This window comes from Arachis hypogaea, chromosome 20 (assembly GCF_003086295.3).
Source record: "Arachis hypogaea cultivar Tifrunner chromosome 20, arahy.Tifrunner.gnm2.J5K5, whole genome shotgun sequence".
Taxonomy (NCBI): domain Eukaryota; kingdom Viridiplantae; phylum Streptophyta; class Magnoliopsida; order Fabales; family Fabaceae; genus Arachis; species Arachis hypogaea.
In genome coordinates, this window is record NC_092055.1 from 7,482,240 (window position 1) to 7,488,241 (window position 6,002).

Genomic DNA, 6,002 nt, shown 5'->3' on the forward strand with positions numbered 1-6,002 from the left:
CCATCAACATGGTACCACCCACCAATTCAACCTTAATCATCCATCAAGCATATATCACAACATGCATTTCTTATATATCACACAATCAAGGCATCAATATTCATAATCACATATATGAACACATCATATATCTCAACAATTCAACAACACCAACAATTCAATGCCTATCTTAGGGCCTCTAGCCTAAGTATTTCCTACCACATTACATATTAGATACGGGAAACCGAAACCATACCTTAGCCGATTTCCCAAGCTCAACCGGAGCACTTCCAAACCACTTTTCCTCAAGCTCTCAAGGTCTCAACACCTCCAAGAACAGATTTTGTCACACAAAACCCTCTTCCAAGCTTTTCAAAATCACCAATCAAGCTCCAATATTCACATATACACAACCTAAGCCACAATCATCATACCCATACACAACATCTCAATGCCCAAACCTCATAGAACAACAAATTACACTAGGATTGAGAATCTTACCACACCCAAGGTCCAAGGAGACAAGATTAACCTTCTCCTTCAAGAGAGTTGGGTCCTATAACATCAAAGAACCCAAAATCTCAACATTTTTGCTCATGAAACTCGAAATCAAGGGCTGGAATTTCGAACAGTAAAATGTAGCTTACCTCAAGATTAATTGTATGGGTTTTGTAGAGCTCTCCGCGGTGAACGCGTGACCGCAAACGGAGCGGCAATCGGAGCTCTAGATCAAAAGTTATGGTGGTTTGAAGATCAAGTGAGAGATAGAACTTGAGAGAGTGTTCTTCCCTTCCTCTCCACCATTTCAGCGTGTTTGAGTGTGTTGTAAGGAGAGAGAGTGCTGAAAACTAGGGTTTTAGTTTAGTTTAGTTGGGCCAAGGGCCCACTTTGGGTCCGGTTGGCCCGGTTTGGCCCGTTTGGTCCAGTCTTGGTCCGATTTCTATAAAATTGGTACCGAAATTCTCGTCTCAATCTCCTCTATCACATTTAGCCATAAAAATAACATTTTTGGCTTTCTAGAATAAATTCTCAATGGGTTAATTAGCCGTTAATTAACCGGGTCTTACATTCTACCCACCTAATTGGGAATTTTGCTCACAAAATTCAAATGCAATTACCTGAGAATAAGTGCGGATAATCCGTTCGCATCTCCGACTCAAGTTCCCAAGTGTGTTCCTCAACACCGCCTCGACTCCAAGCCACTTTGACTAATGAAACCTCCTTTCCACACAACCGTTTGATACTAGTATCGTCAATTCTGACTGGAGCCACTGGAAGCGTCAAATCTTCCCTTAACTGAACCGATTCGGGTTCTAACACATGGCTAGCATCAGGGGTGTACTTCCGAAGCTGCGACACGTGAAACACGTCGTGCAGGTTCGAAAGATGAGGTGGTAGAGCCATCCGATATGCCACCGGTCCAATCCTCTCCAGGATCTGAAATGGACCAATGTATCGAGGATTCAACTTCTTCGCTTTAATCGCTTTACCTATTCCTGTGGTCGGAGTAACCTTAAGGAAAACATGATCTCCTTCCTCAAATTCCAAGGGCTTCCGCCTCTGATCGGCGTAACTCTTTTGGCGACTCTGCGCCGTAAGCATCCTATCTCGGATTTTCTTCACTTGTTCAGTGGTCTCAGCTATCATCTCCGGCCCCAACAAGCCTTTCTCTCCAGCTTCATACCAACATAGCGGAGATTGACATTTCCTCCCATACAACGCCTCATACGGAGCCATTCTAATGCTCGCATGGTAACTATTATTGTATGCAAACTCCACTAACGGCATATACCGATCCCAACTCGCCGGTTGGTCCAAAACACAAGCTCTCAACATATCCTCTAGTGTTTGGATCGTCCTCTCGGATTGACCATCTGTTTGAGGATGGTAAGCTGTACTCAAGCTTAATCGGGTTCCAAAAGCTTTCTGAAATGCACCCCAGAACCTCGAAGTGAAACGAGGATCTCTATCAGAGATTATAGTAGCAGGTACACCATGAAGTCTCACAATCTCCTTTATGTATAACCGTGCTAGCTCCTCAAGGGTGTAAGTCATCCGAATGGGCAAAAAGTGAGCTGACTTCGTCAGTCGGTCCACAATCACCCAGATAGCATCAAAACCAGTCCTAGTCCTTGGCAATCCCGACACAAAGTCCATTGCAATACTTTCCCACTTCCATTGTGGAACCTCTAAAGGTTGCAACATCCCGGAAGGTCTTTGATGTTCAATCTTTACCTTTTGACAAGTTAAGCACTTTGAAACATATTCCGCCACATCATTCTTCATACCCGGCCACCAAAACATCGCCTTTAAGTCATGGTACATCTTAGTACTTCCCGGGTGAATGGAGAATCCGCTTTTGTGTGCCTCCTTTAAGATATCTTGCCTCAAAGTGCCAACATCCGGCACAATGATCCTACCCTTGAATCTCCATAACCCGTCTTTTTCTTCCGACATTCTCCACTGTTTTCCTTGCTCGATAGCCGGTAACACCTTCCATAACGCTTCATCGTTTTCATGAGCCTTTAGGAGTTCGGACTTAAAGTCACTTGAGATTTCTAATCGGCTCAAACACAAGGTTCCAGATACTTCTCGAACACCAATTTTTAGACTCTCGAATCCCTTGAGCAACTTCTCCTCTTGAAGCATCATCCAAGCCGCATATAACGACTTCCGACTTAACGCATCCACTACTACATTCGCCTTTCCCGGATGGTAATTCAACTCAAAGTCGTAGTCCTTCAATAATTCCATCCACCTCCTTTGCCTCATATTAAGCTCTTTCTGATCAAAGAGATATTTCAAGCTCTTGTGATCAGAGAAGACTTGGAACTTAACCCCATAGAGATAATGTCTCCACACCTTCAAGGCAAACACAACCGCAGCGAGTTCCAAATCGTGCGTAGGGTAACTAACTTCGTGAGGTCTTAACTGTCGTGAGGCATACGCCACCACATTATGATGCTGCATCAGCACGCATCCTAAACCCTTTAGTGAGGCATCACAGTACACTTCAAATCGTTCGTTCGGCTCAGGTAACACTAACACAGGTGCAGTGGTCAACTTTTTCTTCAATGCCTGAAAGCTCTCCTCGCACTCAGGATTCCAAACAAACGGAGTGTCTTTGCGAGTTAACTTTGTCAACGGTAAAGCTAATTGCGAAAAGCCTTTGATGAACCTTCGGTAATAGCCAGCTAAACCCAGAAAACTCCTTATCTCGGTTACTGTGGTTGGTTGCTTCCAATCCATCACAGCTTCTACCTTAGTTGGATCTACGGCTATTCCCTTCTTACTCACCACGTGACCCAAAAATTTCACCTCATCCTTCCAAAACTCACACTTAGACAATTTCGCATAGAGTTTCTTCTCCTTTAGAATCTGCAACACGGTCCGCAAGTGTTCTGCATGCTCTTCTTCAGTCTTGGAGTAAATCAGTATATCGTCAATGAAGACAACAACGAATTTATCCAGAAACGGACGGAATACTCTATTCATGTAATCCATAAACACTGCAGGAGCGTTCGTCAACCCAAAAGACATTACAGTATACTCGTAATGACCATAACGAGTCCTAAAGCGGTCTTAGGGATATCCTCACCCCTCACCCTTATCTGGTGATAACCGGATCGCAAATCGATCTTAGAGAAAACCCCAGCTCCTTGTAACTGATCCATGAGATCATCAATCCTCGGCAATGAGTACTTATTCTTTATGGTGACCTTGTTCAGCTGCCTGTAATCCACACAGAGCCGCATACTTCCATCTTTTTCTTTACCAGTAACACTGGAGCACCCCACGGGGAAACACTTGGTCGGATAAAGTTCTTACCCAACAATTCCTCTAACTGAGACTTTAGCTCGGCCATCTCTAACGGTGACATCCTATAAGGAGCACTTAAGATTGGTCCCGTCCCAGGCACCAACTCAATAGCAAACTCGACCTCTCGGTTAGGTGGAAATTCCTCAATATCATCTGGAAACACTTCCGGAAACTCACACACTACCGGAATCTGATCCAACTTTTGATCATCACCCGAAACACCAGCGGTTAACAACAGGATACCCTGACATTCGATTCCAGAACAGTTCACCATCATCGAATTCAAGTAATAATTATTCACCACGACCGGCCCTTCTGTATCCTCCGGTATAAAGTACACCGACTTTGTAGAACAATCAAGCAGGACATGGTTCTCAGATAACCAGTCCAATCCCAAGATAAGATCAAGACCGATCATCGGTAAGCAGATTAAATTATGGACAAAATCACGCTGCTTGAACCTAAACGAAACTTTTGGGCATCCTATCCTAGTTACCATGGCCTCATGGGTAGCATTATACACTTTTAAGTCATAACCTAAGGTTACGATCTTCAATCCTAACTCATGGGCTTTCTCAAATGCAATGAATGAATGCGATGCTCCCGAATCAAATAAAGCATTTAAAGTTTGACCAACCATTTCACAGTTACCTCGAATGAGTGTCTCGGATCCTTCTGCACCCACAGCTGAGGTGGTGAACACCCGACTAGTCTGTTGTGCTCTCCCAGCACCTTGCTTTTGCTTCTCTGGACAACTTGCGGCTTTATGCCCCGCTTTCCACAATTGTAGCACAAACCCCATCCGGCCTTGCATGGTACTCCCGGATGGTGACTCCCACACCTAGTACAAGCTTGATCATTCTGAGGCTGCTTCCCAAACCTTTTCCCTTGGGAGTAGTTGTTGTTGGGCCTCCTAAAAGAACCTCCCCTCTTGAAAGACGGACCTCTAGGTGCAAAGCTCTTGCCTCGGTTCTGTGGAAACGATCCTTTGTGACTTCCTTTCTCAGCGGCTGCCCTCTTCACACACTCTTCAGCAACCCTACACTTGTTCACCAACTCGGAGAAAGTTCTAATCTCCATTGGTCCCACTGAACTGAAAATATCACTCCGGAGTCCTCCTTCGTACTTAACACACTTCCATTCCTCATATTCCACCGGAGTCCCTTGACACATACGAGAGAATCTGAACAGCTCCTCAAACTTGTCAGTATACTCAGATACAGACATAGTACCCTGCTTCAGCTGCAACAATTCAAGCTCCTTGGCCGTCCTAGCAGAAGTCGGAAAGTACTTCTTATAGAATCCTCTTGGAAGATGTCCCAGGTGATATAATCATCACCCTGCTACAGGAGGCGTCGGATTCCTTGCCACCAATGCGACGCTTCGCCAATGAGCAAATAGGTAGCGAACTCCACACGCTGCCTTTCAGGTACCACCTGCGCTTGCAGTGCTCGTTCCATGCTGAAACCATGTATCGGCTTCAGTCGGACTAGTGTTCCCTTGAACTTAGGTGGATTAACCTTCAAAAAGTTCGCCAGTGTCATCGGGCCCTGAACTCCACCTCCGTCATTACCATGGTTGTTCATCTGTTGACCAAGAGCCTCAGCAGTGGCTTGCATAGCAGCATCCATGTTCTCCAACGCAGTCATAAAGTTCACCGGATCATTAGGGTTAGTCTCTGGCGCATGAGCATTCGTATGTCCTCTCCCACGGCCTCTACCGCGTCCACGAGGCGCCATCTGGTTCCTATACACACCAAACAATCGATATTAAGTTGATCAGTCTAATATCGGAAGTTTAGTGCTTCAAAGTCCCAAATGCATGCTCATGAACGTTTATGCCAATATATCAAGTAGATATACTAACAGCACATGACACACATACAGAGAATGCACAGAAGCATAGTCAGTCCATTCCTCAGGCTCTACAGGAACGAACTGCTCTGATACCATAATGTAACACCCTACCATACAGAGTCTTATGCTTAAGTCATAATTCAGAGATGGCAAGGTATTACGACCTCTAAAACAAAAATTAGTAGTATAGTAGTATGAATGATTGATTATACTAGGAGCCTTTGCAGAAAAAGGGGTAAACAAAAAACCGTAACTCAACGCGCAACACTCCGATCGATAACGTAACGAGCAAAGGATAAGCTAACGCAAGATCATATATATAAGGAGTGTCAAAAAGGGAATATCAAG